The sequence below is a fragment of the Narcine bancroftii genome, chromosome 6, assembly GCF_036971445.1.
Source record: "Narcine bancroftii isolate sNarBan1 chromosome 6, sNarBan1.hap1, whole genome shotgun sequence".
Taxonomy (NCBI): Eukaryota; Metazoa; Chordata; class Chondrichthyes; order Torpediniformes; family Narcinidae; genus Narcine; species Narcine bancroftii.
The window spans coordinates 145,894,525-145,911,412 of record NC_091474.1 but is presented as its reverse complement, the minus strand read 5'-3'; the positions used below and the strand labels follow the sequence as shown (position 1 = coordinate 145,911,412).

General features: G+C 39.5%; 1 protein-coding gene across 4 annotated transcripts in view; it reads right to left on the bottom strand.

Annotated features, from left to right (window-relative positions):
* The window catches only part of grhl1 (grainyhead-like transcription factor 1), a 157,289-nt gene that overhangs the window by 132,846 nt on the left and 7,555 nt on the right, over positions 1-16,888 (bottom strand). The window contains exon 1 of one of the 4 annotated variants that reach the window (XM_069886279.1): positions 348-451. The exons of the other annotated variants lie outside the window; for them this stretch is intronic. The gene's annotated coding sequence lies outside the window, so the exon portion shown is untranslated. Of the gene's footprint in view, positions 1-347; positions 452-16,888 lie in introns of those variants that run through there. 4 annotated transcript variants of the gene reach the window in all.

Here is a 16,888-nt window from a genome sequence, read left to right as displayed (position 1 = left end):
GCTTGGAGTTCTCCAAGATCATCTTCTGATCCAGAGTCCGCATAGTAGAGCAGCATGAGATGAGCTCACGCTTCTTCCAAGAGGTTCACAGTGGGAACTCTGTAATCCACAGCCTTAAGGAAGAGGACAGCTCAGTCACATCCTCACAGAAGATCAGCAGATCCTTTCATGCTGAACTGTACAACACTAAGGTTACAGACAGAATGACCTCCCTAAACTTCCTGTACTCTTTCGCAGAGGTCTTGACGACAGTAAGCGGGAGAATTTGGATCAGACAAATGGGAGCTAAGGAATTCCATCCATTCCTTTGGGTTGAGTAAAACTCCCAGAAGAGATGGCTTACTTACTAGTTGAGATGTACACAGCTCTGTGAAACTGGGTGGGCCTGGACTTGCTGGAAGAATACAACTCTATCCTCCTAGCAGGCAGCATGTCATTCTCCATGTGGAAGGACATCATCATCATCTTCAAACAGAACGGGGAGAAGGAGGAAATCAGGAATTGGAGACCCATATCATTGTTTAACGATGACCACAAAATCTTATTCAAAGCCATAGCTAATTAAATCAAGTCTGCTCTGGGATAGGTGATCCATCCAGACCAAACCTCCACTATTCCAGGCAGGAAACTCTCTGACAGCCTCTCACTGCTCAGATATACCATTGCCTACCTGCTGGAGAGGGAGTGGACACCTGCTTAATCAGCCTAGACCAGAATAAGGCTTTTGACCAGATATCACAATGTACACGATGATGTGCTCTCCAAAATGGGATTTGGGGAGGGAATCCAAAATTGGATTAAACTGCTCTACACAGACATCCATTGCACAGTCCAAATCAATGTGAGTGAAACAGAGAGCTTCCCCATCAAGTCTGGAGACAGGCAGGGTTGCCTGCTCTCTCCAGACTTATTTGTGTGCTGCATAGAGCCCTTGGCCAAATCCATCAGGAAGGACGAGGGTGTAAGAGGAGTGATGCTACCAGACAGTGGAAGCACTCAGGTTAATGCCTCCCTGTACACGGACAACATTGCTTTCTTTAGTTTAGACATGATTAGTCTAGAGACTGACCAGTATCTGTGGCCAGTTTGAGATGGCATTGGGCACCAGAGTAAACCAGAAGAAGATTGAAGCAATGCTCTTCAATAACTGGTCTGAGCAGTGTTCCATTCCCTTACAATCAGATCTGATTACCTGAAGGTATTGGGGATCTGGTTTGGAGGGACCGAGGCGGGCAACAAAAAATGGTCAGAGCAGATTACAGAAGTCCACCAGGCTGTAGGCACACTGCCTTTTCTCAATAACAGGGAAGAACTTGGTCATCAGGTGAAAAGTGCTCCTGGTACTGCTGCACCTCAACCCTGGTGGTTACCAGAGTAGTCTTCTGTTTATATGGGGATCCAAGATGGAAAGGATCCAAAGGGTCATTATGTACAAGTCGCCAGACAACATGGCCCTCTCCTGATGATCACTTTCCTGTGGAACCAAAGTACGAGGTCACCAACTACTGCTATGTACTGAGGTTCTACTTGTCCCAGGTGTTGGAAAGTATGGGCTTGGCCCTATTGCCACACAATGTCCCAGTCAGCTGGATTTTAACACACCACTTGTTCTTTATGGAAATATTTTTCCAGATGAACACCTTTTGCCACAAAGACACCAGGCAGTGGTCAACACAGATAATCCTGCAGACCCTGAGAGATGAGGACTTGATGTACATAGTGGGTGATTCCCAGAGCAGATTGTCTATGTCATCTGGAGGAATGACTCATTGCCAGTGCTCAAAAACAAGCAGGAGTACCTGGCCTGGCTGGCAGTAAGGAGCCTTAACAGTAAGATCCTGCCTGTACAACTAGAATATCACCTATTTTCCCTGAGATGACTGCAGTGGAATCAAGTCAGTTGACCACCTCTTTGCCTATTGTAGATTTGCTAAGAATGTGTGGAGGAGGATGCAAGGATCCTTGATATGGTTCATCCCAGCAGCAGCATGAAGGAGGACTCTCTGATTTACTGACTGTTTCTGGGGATGTACACTGAGTCAAAAATCCAGAACTGTTGGAAGACCATTAACAAAAGACACACTTTTGTCTGCCCGAAACCTGTTGGTCTTTCAGTGAAGACCAATTGTTGGTGAAGAAATGCCATCGACTGGTACATTCCAGGCTGCTGGAGTACATGCTGAGGGATGCACTGAGGCTCGACAGAGTGAACACAAGGGCACAGTTGGGAAGGACCACAGTCTAGAGTCCTTCTGTTATCTGGCATTGAAGGGCTGACACCAAAGGGAAACCCTTCAAACAACAGAAGGGAGAGAAATGACAAGGAGCAACAGTGGTAGCAATGGTGTAAATAGAAATGAATGCACGAATGTACTGTGATGGAAATGTATGGGCATGAAACTAAGGGTGGGAATACACCTTGATTTGTAAAACAAATATTGCAAATAAAGTCTATTTGTGGTTAAAAAAATCCAAATAACTTCATCTCTGACACTTTAATTCTGAACAAATCCAAATAACCCACTTTACCTCAACTGAAGCTGAATTACCAGTTTTCTGCCTTTTACAATAATTTGTTATAATAAGAAATAATAAAAAAAATCTCATCATTTAATTTATGCTGTTTGTAGAATATTACACCAAATTATACCACTTGGTGAATCTATAAAGCACATATTTCTTATTATAGTTTATGTGTGACAAAGTTGTCTTAGACGGGCAGGTGAATTTGATAGCAGGACATTATTGTTTATCATGGTTACCTAAAGTAAATTGGACCCTTTGAACCCACTTTCTGACAATACACCCAAAGCTCTGTGTGACAAGTGGATGTGAGGACACCTTTACTGGAAGTGACCTTGTCTGCTACATATTCCACAGCATCTGGCAAATTTGTATACAGTTGGAATTATCCCACTGGTGTCGGTCACTCATGAGAAACTATAATAAGGAAGTCATTTCTGACTTTTTTTTCTTGAATTAACTCGTCTGAAGGTAATTTGGAAAGGTACCATTGAAGCCAAATAATGCTGTCAAACATTGGTCTGCTCTTTTCAAAACTTCTCTATTTGTAACCATTTCCCACAGGAGCAGTGAATTCAGAAACATATCAACAATGTTCACTATTAAATAAAAAATTTAAAAAAAAAACAAAAAAAAAACAATGTTCACTATTGAACAAAATCAAAATTGGTGCTTGTCTGATGTTAACAACTCTCCAGCTTTTCCTGCATAGGTGGTTCAATATTTTTGTTACTATCAGTTCATTACCAAGAAGACCAGCATTATTGTCAGTCATTTGATTTGGTGTCAGCAAAAACTTCTGCACTCCACACAATGAAGGAGCTATAAAGTAGAAAATTACCACACTGAAGAAGATACATTTCTGAAAAACATAGAGAGATGTGTTTGATACCCTCATCCTTCCAGGTAGTAAAGTTCACTGGTTTGAGAGGTTCTTACAGTGAAGCATTCGCAAGTAGATTTAATGGATTGGGTCATAAAAGCTCAAATATTCAGCCAAAATATTTTTGTGATATTTTCAGTCCTGATTTAGTGTTCTACTTTAATAAATTTCCCATAATATCTTAGAAAAAAAAACTTTGATGGGAACAAATGGGTGTTCAATTTTGATACTTTTTTTAACATTTAAGTAGAAAACAGGATTACTATGTCATTTCATTGATAAACAGTATTGTTTTTTTCACAAACACTTTTCATAATAAGAGGGAAAAAACAAACTGCTGGAGGGACTCAGTGGGTCAGGAATCTTCCATGGAGAGAGATGACCACACAATGTTACAACTAGAAACCCTGCTTTATAAAGAAAATCTAATTATATTCAGTAAAATATATTTCTTTTTTCAATATTTTTATTTACATTGAAATTACACATGGAAAAATAGAGTACATAAGGTTATGTTAAAATTCAAAAAGATACGTTAAACCTAAATCGCATCATTTTGTCTCATCCAAGGTACTCCACATTTTAATAAACAGATTATATTGTACTGTTATTATATTATATTATAAAAAAGGAAAACCTAAACCCACTACCAAGAAAGAAGCTGTTTGGCCAAAAAACATAAAGACAGAATTCTTATCAGAATGATAAATTACCCCATTAGTCAACATTTCTACCTTCATAACAAATCAAAGATTATAAAAGTACTGTATATTTTGGCATATACATCGACCAGTGTACAAGTTGACCTCCATTTTCCAGCCTGATTTTAAGGGTTTTATGTTATATCTGGTATACGAGTCAACCCCCATTTTTTGGGCTGTCCGGGCCTTCCACGAATAACCCAATTTTTTTTTTAAAACACCCCAATCACAAGTAACAAAGTGTAAATTAAGTAAGTTAAAAAAAAACTCAGCCTACCAGACAGCAATGGCGATGGCCCACGGAGTGAGCGGTGACATCGTGCTCCAGGTGGGAGCAGAAATCTTAGCCTACCAGGCAGCAGCGTTGAGGTGGAGGGACCGTTTATGGTGACAACCAGCTGCAGGAAGGTGTCGGGGAGCGGTGGCACTGGTGGTGGGGAGATGCTTCCAGCATCGACTTATATGCTGAATTGACATCAATCTGTTTTTATTGGCAAATTTAAGGTTTCAAAAGCATAAGTTGACCCACCCCTTTGAGAATTTTTTTAGTTTCATGTCTCAACTTATACACCAAAATATATGGTCATTCAAAAAAAGGTCCCCTCAGTGTTTGAAAATTTAAATTGAAATTGGAAATTGAGGATCTAATTTTCTCTAAGTTTGAACATGACATGACATCACATAGCCACTTAACATTTGAACCCTTGATACACAGTCTGTGCCAGTCATCGAAGGAAGAGTCTTGTAAAGAAGGTAAAAAAAAAGGTGATTGGGCTGGCAAGAGAAAAACTCTGAAATCCAAAAACCTTCTAAATTGTGCCCAAATTCTCAAACTATGTTTAATTATTGGGTTATTAGTTAGTTTATATAAAGAAGATAAAGAAGGCCATAGAATTGCCAAAAGGGAATTATCCTTAGAAAAATTAAATTCAATTTCTACCCATTTGGGGCAGTCAACAGATTGTAGCAAAAGGATCAAGTTACGTATATTGACCGCCTAGTAATAAAATCTAAAATGAGGAAATGCCAAACGTCCATTCCTTTTAGATTTTTGAAGATGAACTTTATTTAAACAGGGGTGTTTTCCTTGCCATATATAAGATGTAAGCGAATCAAGTGAATCGAAAAAAGATTTAGGAATGAAAATAGGTATAGATTGGAAAAGATACAAAAATTTAGGTAAAATCTTCATTTTAGAAGAATTGATGCAGCCAATCATTGAAATAGATAAAGGTGACCATCTCAATAGAAATAACATAACATGATGAAATAGAATAGAAAAAAATTCCTTTAAAAGATGTTTAACTCCAAGTAATTGTAATACCAAGGTAAGTAAATTTATCCTTCACAATCTTAAACGGAAAATCAAAATGGTAAAGGACCATTTAGAGGTAAAAGTTCACTCTTGTGCAGATTCAATTTATATCCTGAAAGCTGGCTAAATTGAGATAACAAGGATAATATGATTGGAGAAAGAAACATCTGGATTAGATACAAAAAGCAAAATAATCATCGGCATAAATGGAAAACTTATGTTCAATGCCCTTCCTGTAAATCCTTGTAAAATTTCTATGTTAGCAAAGAGCAATTACTTGTAAAATCTCTTCATTCCCAAAGAGCAATTACTAATGATGGGTTACTTGTAATGGGTTTAAAGGACAGCATTGACAAGCACCACAATGAAGATTAAAAGGTTTTGATTGTTCTAGATTAGTAAGATTTGAAGCAGTAGGACATAAATGTAATAATTTAATCTATTATTAGATTAAACATGGTCCAAAATTAAATTTTTCCAGGAGAGCAAATAAATAATCCCACTCCACCTGATCAAAAGCTTTCTGTGCATCTAAAGAAAGAACACATTCAGAGTCAGGAGAGGGGGATAAATATAAAATATTCAATAAATGGTGCATATTAAAATAAGAACAACATTTTTAAAAAAAATAAAGCTAGTTTGATCCTCGGAAGTTAACTATGGAAAAATATTCTCCAATCTATGGACCAATATTTTAACAAAAATCTTCATATCGACATTAAGTAAAGAAATAGCCCCATAAGAAGCACATTCAATTGGATCTTTCCTCTTTTTCAGAATAAGAGAAATACAAACTTAATTAAAGGATGATAGAAGATTCCCTTGATTAAATGAGTTATTAAGCACAAGCTTAGTTGGGGCACAACCAATTTAGAAAAAAGATTTTAAAAATTCAACACAGTACCCATCAGGTCCTGAAAATTTACTCAATTGTAAAGCAGAAATTGCAAAAAGTATTTCCTTTTAGGGAAATAGGTGCCTCCATTCTATTCTGAGAAAGTGTAGGAAAATTTAGGTGAACTGAAAAGTCCATCATTAAGTCATTATCATTATTAGATTCAGAAGTATACAGTCTGGAGCCTGCCACATTGACCACCGCCAGTGGGCTGATATCGCCTCAAACCGTGCATCTTGGCGCCTCACAGTTCGGCGGGCAGCAACCTCCTTTGAAGAAGACCGCAGAGCCCACCTCACTGACAAAAGACAAAGGAGGAAAAACCCAACACCCAACCCCAACCAACAAATTTTCCCTTGCAACCGCTGCAACCGTGTCTGCCTGTCCCGCATCGGACTTGTCAGCCACAAACGAGCCTGCAGCTGATGTGGACATTACTCCTCCATAAATCTTCGTCCACGAAGCCAAGCCAAAAAAAAAGAAGATACAGTCTGGAGTAAAATTCTCGGAAGGTCTCATTAATTTTAGAGTGATCTGCAGTGTCCATACTATCATCCATCTACATCTTTGTAATTTGTCTTTTAGCAGCCACTCCTTTCAATTAGTTGGCCAAAAGCTCACCGTATTTTTCACCAAGAATGTAAAATTGATTTTTATTCCTCAGAAATTCAATGGGATAAGTAGAAAGAAGATCAATTTTAGTTTGAAGTTCAACTTTCTTTTTATATAATTCAGGGGTTTTGGGTTTTTTTTTTAGCTTGCACATGGTGTAAATTAATTTGTTTGATCTGAGTGATTAAATCTAATCTTTCCTTATTAGTCTTCCTCTTTATCAGTATAAGAGATAATTTGTCCTCTAAGACAAATCAAGTTAGAAACTGTTGAAGAAGAATTTGTATTAAAGAAACATTTAATTTGGTCATCCATAAATATAAAAAAAAAACATTATCTGAAAGTAAGGCAGAATTAAAATGCCAGTAGCTCTTTATAGAAGGAGAGTCAGGAAAATTCAATGACAAAATAATAAGAGTATGGTCAGATATCACTATTCCTTGATATTCACAAGATTTGGTCGATGCAATCAATTAATTATCTATTTAAAAATAATCTATCCAAGAATAAGAACAGTAAACACTAGAGAAAAATAAGTACTCTCTACTGTTAGGATGAAAAAGATGCAAAAGATCTGAAATACCAAAATGTGTTAAAAATGAGTGAATTACAGCAGCAAATTTACTGAAAGTGGCAGGTTTAGGGGAGGAACAATCCAGAACAGTATTTAGCAAACAAGTTAAAATCTCCCCCCAACTTCAATGAGTAAAGACTGGTAGGGCTGAAAATAATCTTCCTAAACATTAGCAAAAACTACCATTTTAATATATAGTTTACCTCTAAGCATAATATAACAACCATAGTTATCTGATAGAGTGTTATGATGTACAAAATGTTCAAGAATGAAAACATTGTCCATTCCATTTTGAAAAAAAAGTCTGGTATTATCACAATTTCTGATACGAGTTTCTTGAAGAGAAACAATTTCCGTTTTCAGATACCTGACATGAACAAATAATCTTCAGCATTTAATTGGACTATTTAACCCTTTAATGTTCCAAGAGATAACTCTGGTTAGATTGAGTCTTAATTAATGTAATGAAAACAATTCAGCATATTTTGTCACCATTCTCCAAGCAGTCACCTTGAATCCATGCAATAACACAGGTTATATAAACCATGAAGCTAAAACAACCTTGCAAACTCTGCTCCTTACACCCAAACACCCACCCCAACCTCCCAGCATTGAAAGTTGCTGAACCACACAGTAACAAGCTCAAAAATTACATTTTAAATCCTTACATTTCTGCTGAAGAATCTTAGTATAGCTCCTTATTATAACACTTGGTAATAATGAAACTGGAGGATTACCAAACATGAGCAGTGTCCCGAAGTTGGCTTGGGAGCTAAGGATCGATAAGCTCTGTCAAGCTTAGGCTTCTTAGAAAAAAAAACTCCCTTCTAAAAACCTCCATGAGTAAATTTGAAAAGAAGTCAGTCAACTGACCATTTTCTGTGTCCTCTTTTAAGCCCAAGATCGGTATGTTTTGATGCCTGCTTTTACTCGCCAAATCAACCATTTTCAAAGCTAATTTGACGTTGTTAGCAGACAATTCAGAACTAAGAGTTTCACACTTGTTAAAATGTTCATTAACTGACTCCAAACCAGCCTCCACAACTCCCAAGCAATTGTCAATTGCTGATATCGACTGTACAACCTTTTCATGTGGAGATTTAAGTTCCCATTGAGTTTCTTTTAACAATGCAGTTATATCCCATGTATGTTTGTTCAGAAATTAAATCTGCAATCAACGATGGTGCCTCTTCCTCTTTTTTGCCATTTTTACTGTTTTTTTTTAGATTTAGCACTTCTAGTGCAGCCATTTCGAAAAACAACTATACTAATTAGTGAAAGGGCAAAGTATGAAACACTTTGGTTAAAAATTAAAGGTGCATGAATGGGAAAAGTTCCAAAACGAACAGGAGCACCTAAGTATCCTAAGTATTGCTGTTATGCCATGCAATAGTCAGCCAGAAGTCCCATTTTCCATAAAATTTAAGATGACTTTTAAGATAACCCTTGGACAATGAACAATTCAGATACAAGATTCCACAAGTTATAGGGGTCATTTATGGCTCACTATCTTACTTTATAAATTTATTTCAATGTAATTAAATTGTCCGACTTGTATCTTTTCCAAGTTCTTAATGTTAATTTTGTTTTTACCTTTGTTTTTCTTTTAATACCAATCTGGCAATGCAGTTAGGTAAGGGTTTGAGATTTTCTCCTTTACTATTTTATTTTTTTATTTTTTTTAATGCTTAGGGATTCTTTCTAAAAAATACTATTTAGAATATGAATTATGAATATGATGTATAATTTATATATGTTAATGTTATACAGAATGTCTTATCTAGTTGTGTAACTGTCCATATCATCTTATGGAATTGTAGACTTTTTTGTTTGTATGTTCTTTATTAAAATCAATAAAAAATATTTTTTTAAAGAGAAAAAGAAAGATAGCCTTTAGAAGAAGTTCTTTTGCTTTGTAATAGTTAATTTTCATTACTTTGAGAAATAATTTTACCCATCACTTCCTTGGCAAAAAAGTATTGGCAATATTCTTTGGAATACCAATCATATGGTTTCATTACATCTCAGCAAAACCTGACCCTGCCCATGTGTTTTGTTTGTTTGGTACATTTTCAAATGAAAGCATGAGGCCAAGCAAGCTGAAACATATGGAGTCCATATGGTATTAAAAAAAAGAAGATAGATAAACCCTTGGATTACTTCAAATCCCTTTGAGATAATTTTGAGAGCCCAAAGCTCTTTGGATGAGCAACATCACAGAAATTCGAAAAAGGCCTTCCTGCATCATGAATTGATTGCTAAAAATGCAAAAGCTCATAGCATTGCTGAGTCACTTATTTTGCCTTCTGTGTCCATAATAATATCTGATGTCATGACCTTAAATGCCAAAGAAACTACTCAAGCAATTGCTTTGAGTAATTCCACTGTTTCAAGAAGATGGCAAAGGATATTTAAAAAAGAGTCATTTCAATCCAAGAAATTCTCTTTACAATTAGACAAATCCACTCTGAAAGTGTGGATGGCTTATGCTAGATTCTGGGATGGAAACAAACTGATGGAAGAGGTATTGTTTGCCAGGAATAAAGCTGACTATTTTGAAGAAGTTAAGAATTACATAAACAAGAATAGTTTTCTATTTGACAACACAGATGCCTGTGCAATTGATGGTGCTGCTCCAATGGTTGGACAATACAAATGTTTCATCACACACCTGAAAAATATTAGACCTTCAGTGTTTACTGTTCATTGGGTCATTTATCGGGAGCACTTAGTGACTAAAAACTTAGGAGGAGATTTAAATGCTTCGCTTTCAATTGTCATGAAAACTGTAAACTTTATAAAATAATATGCCATTCCAAACTGTCTGTTCCAGCAGCTGTATGAAGAAAATACAAACATTTCCAGATGCTACTGCTGCAGACTGAGGTGAGGTGGCTATCCAAAGGAAAATGTCTTTGTCATTTTGTTGCATGCTGGGACAAGATTGTTTCCTTCCTTTCTCTTAATGAACATGGAGAAAAACTCATTGATGCAAAGATGGACATATTTTAAACTGGCAGATAACTTTGACCAACTCAATTTATTGCTCAAGACCTTGAAGGTAAACACAATAACCTCATTGATTGTAAGGAAGCCATTGCTTCTTTCCTTAAAAAGCTCAGTCTATTGAGCAATATCAGACGTCAGCTATTTTTACAATTTCCAAATCTGAACACAAATGCAAAAGCATTGAAAGGCGGTGACATTATGGTTTATGTGAAACACCTAAAGCAAACACACACAGATCTACAGAAAAGATTTAATGACCTGTTAAACCTCAATATTCTGATGCAGAAATTCAAGAAATGTTGATTGATCTTCAGAGTGAATATACTTCCACACTGTAAGTTCAATCAGTTTAAAAGAAAATTTTGGGGTTAAGAATTATCTGCCAAATTGATTTTCTGAACTATGGGAAAAGGCCAAAATATTTTTCATTGCCTTTCCTTTGACATATTTTGGTGAATGTAGAATCAGCAAGGTAGCTTCCTTGACAAAATCCAGCAACAAGAGGTGACTTTCAACTGTCACTATCCACTTTTGAGCCTGACATTCAAAATTTGCGCAAAAACATCAAGCTCAAGGATCTCACTAAAATTTCAATTTATAAGAATTATTTTTTAAAGTTATTTTTATTAAATTTTCACATTCTCGAGTTTCTGCTCAAGGTTCCCTGATGATTCATTGTGTACAAACCATTGTACTCTAACAATCCTTTTTTACATTTTTGTATTCTGCATGTTCATGTTTTCCAATATAAATGATTTCCTATTTGCTCTGGAATCACAAGATAGTTTTATGCTCAGAGTAAAACACTTTTCACCTCTCATTATATCAGTTTTTTAGAAGTTTTTTATATAGCTAGTTTGAGAGAAGTACAAAAGAAACAAACTAAACTTGACTGCTTCACAGGAAGGGGACCCATAAACTTTGAGGAGAGCTCCATAGCCAAAAAAAGGTTGGGAATGGCTGCAGTGGCGGGTTAACTACCACCCGGGGCCCAAGTTGAGCTTTAGTAAGGCTGCCCATGTCCACGCTCCCAGAGGCATAATTGCACCCTGAAACATCTGACAAAAAAAAAACATATTTGTTTTTGGTAATTTTACCAAGCTCTTAATGCTGCAGAGATCTCCCAGTGCACCAATTCCCTCTCCATCCTAGCCCAGCCCTCGGTCCCCTCTTCCCCCACCTTGTTCCTGCTGGCCCCCTTCCCCAGGCAGTACCTGCAGATGCCTCTCTAGCACCACTGCTTCTGGATCAATCAATGCTGAATGGTGCAAATCCACAGCCACATGGCTCCATTGCCTCAAGGGCCCAGCAGCGCCCCCGACCCGCCCTCCTGCATCTTCGCTTCTTCTAATCTGAGCCTGGCTCCTTCGCTCCCTCCCTCCTATGTGGTTCAAACACACTTAAAAGGGGCTGAGTGATGGCCCCACTCCAAACCATGATGGTACCAAAGACATCACAATGGTCCATGCTGCTGCTTCTTCTCTTCCTCCCTCCCCCCTCACCTGCCCACTGCTCTGCCCAGACCACGTGCAGCAGAGCCTGACAGCGTCACTGGCTGCCTGACAATCGACTGGGCAGCGAGCCAATGGAAAGCAAGTTCAGCATCAGCCTGGCCAATGGGAAGCATGGGGGGGGGGGGGGCACAGTCATTTGGAGAGCCCTTGAATCCTTGGCCCATGTATTAAGAAAGGATTTTATCTTGTATTTATTTCAAAAAAATCAATAGACAATAGGAGCTGGAGTAGGCCCTTCAGCCCGTCGAGCCAGCATCACCATTTTACAGATCATGGCTGATCACTACCATCAGTACCCCTTTCCAGCCTTATCCCCATAACCCTTAACTCCTTTGATACATAAAGACCAAATCAGATCAAACAATTTTATTAACATTAGTTTTCCAGTACTCTCACGTCCCATCCCTGTGCAACTGTATTTGAATAGAAAATAAAATTTCCTGAAGTATATGGGTTATTTATACTTACCTGCGTTATGATTACAATTGTTGCAATTAAGGTATAATGACAATTTGGTACATAGTTACGGATAGAAGGCAGGCGACGACAGGCATGCGCATTTACCTGGCGCTGGCATGGACAGAGTGGTAGCTGCATGGGGGATTATTGGTAACGAAGACAGCCATTGATCCTGCATTGAATCACCGCTGGCCTGTTTTTTTTATTTCAGTGAATAGATGAAAGCCAATCGACACGAACGTTGAAAGCTACAAGTTGTTGCAATTTTAAAATACTTTGTATTGAGGCTTAATTCCCTTTGACACTGTTAAAGTTACATTTCTATTATTGTATCTCTTATTTCTATTGTTTGATGTCAGGACTCCTTTCCTTCATGGCCCCTAGGCTTCAGCCTACTCAGCCTAATGGTTAATCTGCTACTGAATGGCTAGTCTAGTTCATAAATTTAGTCTGATATGTTGCTCAGTTGGCAGCATGAAAACCTGTCAGGTCCGCATCATTTTAGTAATATAGGGCATGTCAATAGTTTCTTGCTGCACTGTTATCAAATGACCTTGATTTTTAAATTTATTAAATTTTAAATTTAATTTAATTTTAAAAAAATGTTACATTTAAATTTTAAATGTAGACATACAGCATGGTAACAGGCCATTTTGGCCCACGAGTCTGTGCGCCCAATTAACTTACACCTCCGGTATGTTTTGAATTTTCAATTTTGGCAGAGCATGGTTTTAAACTCATGTATTTACTGCCTAACAAGAGGAAGCAGAAGAGAGAATGACGGCGACGGGTCTTTTAATATGTTGGCTACTTTCCCAAGATAGCGGGAAGTGTGGGCGAACTTGATGGAGAGAGGTTGGCTTGTGCAAAGGCCTGAGCAACAATCGCAACTCTGCAATTCTGAGCAGTCAGGGGCAGAGCAGTTCCCATACTAAGCTGTGATGCATCTGGACAGGATACTTTCTACTTTGCATCTATAAAAATGGGTAAAGGACATGCTGAATTTCCTGAGGCTTTTGAGGAAGTAGAAGCTCTTGCAAGCTTTCTGATCCATAGCATCAACAAAAATACTACAATTGATAATAAACATAGAATATAATGAAATAGTCAAATCAGATTTAAAAATATGCAGATATCAGAATTAGTACACAGATGTAATGATCTGGAGAAGATATCAATAATTATAACAGACTCACAGAAAAAATAATCAGTTGGTAAAGGAAAACCTATAATTGAATAAATATTCAGAGAAGTGATGAATCACAAAGCATTTAAATATGATACATTAAAATCATGCGGATGCTTCACAATTACAGGATTTGGGATTTTTTTCCCACAGATATATGGTCCATTTGCCTTAATCTCAATAAAATACTGAGAGCATTATATACATTTTTGTTCATAATTCCAATACATTAGTTATCCAAGCTGTGAGACAAATCAGATTAACAATGGATTTGGCAAGTTCTTGCATGTTCAGTTTCGACAGTTCTCACTAATTAGGAACTCCCATCTCAAGAGCAAGTCATCTTGCCTGAGGGATAAGAGAGAAAAAACTAGAACTTATTATATCTCTCATTTGAATGAAACCTTGTAACATTTCTGTGGCTGGTTGTGAATGCTTTTCTGTTTCTCCATTCCCTAAAGCCCCTTTCACACTGGCACCTTGTCCTAGGTCAATCTACCACTTAAGGGCTGCAGTGAACTGAGATTCACTAATAGTGTGTTGTGCTGATGGCTGGCTCTGCCCCCATCTGCTCACATATAACCCTAGTTTCCGGTCTAAACCCAGAACCCTTCTGAAGACTGCTGTGAGACCCTACCCATAGTTATAAACTAATAAAAGCATTTGTTCTTCCTCCAGTTGTGAGAACATTTATTCACGCTACAATTTTATTAACATTCCCTAAACGATGGAAGTGCAACTCAAGCTGGGTATGCTGGTGATAGACCCTCTGTCCCCATTGTGACTAGATTGTTTCCAGGCCTACCTGAACAAGACCACAGACGTCTTCCACACCAATGAACTCAGGAGATCCACACTCGTTTCGAGGATAGGAATGAAAGGGTAGGCAGTATTCAGGGACTGCACTACATACGATGCTGCCATTGAGGCTTCAAAGGCACGGTACCTGAAGTCACAAAACAGGGTCCTAGTGAGGCACCGACTCACTCTATGTCACCAATAGTCCGAAGAGACCATTGATGACTACCTGCTGGATCTGTGGACACTTGCCAAGAAGTGCAGGTACAAAGGGGCTATGGGCCACATTCGTGAAGAAGAACAGATCCGGGATACTCTAGTCGTGGGGGTCCGCTCGAGGAACATAAGGCAGTGACTGCTCGAGTCAGGTAAGAAAGACCTGGCTAGTCACGTTGAGCTGGCCAAATTGTTGGAACAGGCCAAGCTTAAGAATGACAACCTTGAAGCCAGCGAGCTTGCTCACCCAGGTGACCCCTTCCAAGGACAGGCTGCTCCCGCTACGCCTGCCATAATGGCTATTGCTTCCCATGCTAGGGAGCGCTCTTGTGCTAGGGAGTGCTTTTTCTGCGTCAAGAGCCAGCATCCCCGATCTCATCACCCAGCTAAGAACTCAGTGTGTTCCAGCTGTGGCAAGAAAGGGCATTGGTGAAGGATTGTCACGCAAGGGGAAGCCCAGGGAAGCCCACGGACTGCACCGCTCCTGGATCTGATTCCAGCCCCAAATTCACCCAAACCCACTTGCTGCGCTGCACACCGACGGAGGGTGGTGTGAAAAGGCTCGGTGGCCATCTTGCTGCAACCCAAATTCAAACTCAGCACCATCATTGTTGGAGGAAGAAGGAGGACTGACATCTTGCTGAGCCACAAGATCGACGCCATCTTACCCACGCAGGGCAACCCAAGATGGTGGGGGCCACTCGAGTGAGGAGGATGGAGTGTCTGGGGTCCTAGCATCGATGGTTCTAAATCAGGACAGACCTCACCAGCTCAGGAACTCCATAGTGGCTGTGAAGATAAACGGACATTCCACTAAATGCCTAATCAACACAGGCTCTACAGAAAGCTTCATAGACTCATGGACTGTGCAAGAATACAACCTAAAGGTGCATCCTTCCAATTATCATATATTCCTGCATCTCATTCGCATTCTATGCATATTCAACAACATTGTATAGGATGCCTGTATGTACTTGATGAATTATGTGCTCCGGTGCTGTTGGGTCAGGATTCCTGTGTCACCTTAAAAGCCTGACCTTGCAGTATTCTGCCTCCCTCCACCCGTAACGGTTCGGAACAATGGACGTCTAAAATCAGAACCCACATGCAGCCTCTCCACACTGAATATCAACAAGCCCCACCCCCCCCACTCTTTCCGAATCTGTTCCCAGATTGTTAACCTATTGCTACCAAGGCAGGAGATACACCACAGCATACCAAGATTTCATAAAGTCTGAGACACAATGTCTGCTCGATGATGGTATCATCGAACCTAGCACTACCTAGTGGTAGTGGTAAAAGGGGAAAACAAGTCCAGGTCGTAAATGACTATAGCCAAACTATTAATTGTACACACTCCTGGATGCATTCCCCCCCCCCTAAATTTCGGAGATGGTGGGCAGGCCGGAGATACTACCTGGAGATACTACCTGGCTGGTAGAAGATTTACACTCCTCATCTCAACCTATAAATATTGTATGTAAATAGTGGGTGCGATTCCTTGTTACTGCCCCCCCGGGACAATTTTAAAGAAGGGGGTGAATGTGGTGATACACCACCGGCCTACTGCAGGGGGCAACCTCTGTACCTGCCGGAGTGTAAGGGGACAGGACAACACCTGGCCGGCTGTCAATCAGTCGGCCTGAATGGATCAAGCCCCACCCAGTCGGGTGTCAATCACCCTCTGGGATATAAGTCTGCGCCGGCCTCCCAAGGCCTCACTCAGAGTTGCTGCAGCCACAGCCAGTCTGGCTCTGTGGAAGTCTTTATCTTTGTGTATGTCTGATTTTGGCTAACAGTGCACCAACTCCCTATGGTGCTCCATTCCATCCGGGTGCTATTATGCACCGTGACCAAGGCTACTCCTCATAGGCTCCTATTCAACTTTAAAAGGTCAGGGACCTGGCACCTGCCAGAACAGAGGGTTCATTTCCTCAAGTGCCCTGTGAGCCACAGAGCTCATTCTTGCCTCCCCCCAGTCAGGATCTCAAGGGATCTGGTTCATGAGGAAAGTGCATCCCCCTCCACCTTTGAGCTGGTGACCCAGCCCACCTCTCCACCCTCACAAGGGGACCAGGAGACCCAAGGACTCCAAGGCCCCCCAGTGCTAAGGCGCTCCACCAGGATCTCCAGACCCCCAGACTGCTTAAATCTGTAAATTTGTAAATAACTGTTATTTGTAAATAACCCATGTTCTCCATCT